Source organism: Brassica oleracea, chromosome C3, assembly GCF_000695525.1.
Source record: "Brassica oleracea var. oleracea cultivar TO1000 chromosome C3, BOL, whole genome shotgun sequence".
Lineage (NCBI taxonomy): Eukaryota > Viridiplantae > Streptophyta > Magnoliopsida > Brassicales > Brassicaceae > Brassica > Brassica oleracea.
This window is the reverse complement of record NC_027750.1, coordinates 35,436,310-35,437,048: the sequence shown is the minus strand read 5'-3', so window position 1 is coordinate 35,437,048 and position 739 is coordinate 35,436,310.

Below are 739 nucleotides of genomic sequence, written 5' to 3'. Positions count from 1 at the left end.
TTACACAGTCAATATGAAGTTCCAAAAGCCTAGCTCCAGCACCCTAAATCAAGCATCGTAGTTCCAAGTTCATCAAGTTCTACACTTTCTCTTAGGTAGTACCTTTTTTGTTGGAGTAGGTTGATCGCCTTTGCGCTTAGGTGGAGCTTGAGCGCCTTTGCTCTTAGGTGGAGCTTGCTTGGCTTTGCTGATTAGTGGAGCTTCTTCAGCTTCTTTCTTGCTAGGATAATTTCCTTCACCAGTCAAACTGATTGCGTCCCTGAGCTGTGAAACATCAATCTCCATCTTCCCCATCCTCTCTGTAAACACCCTCTCCATATTCGCCATTTGCATACTGAGCACATCTCCCAATGAAGTGACAGATGTGCGGATAAGACCCTCAATGAAACTCTTAGTTTCAGGACCAAAATTCAGATACTTTTCTGTTGATCGCTTACACATCACCTTCTTCTTTCTTGTCTCTGCTCCTTCATCAAGAAACTTTCTCTTGCCTTTTCCTGCAACCTTAACCGAAGAGGTCTCCTCGTCTGGTACAACATCCGTATGATCCACGCTCTTATCAGCTTCTGACCCTCTATCATGGCAGTCGGGTTCCTCCATTTTAGTTTCTTCAGGGTCTAAAACTGGCCAGTCTGTGCTGCTCCAATCATACTTGTTCCTAATCCTCTCTAAAAAAAGGTCCACTCGTTCATCTTCCATCTCACCCTTCCTTATATAGTCAACATCTAGAAACACATCA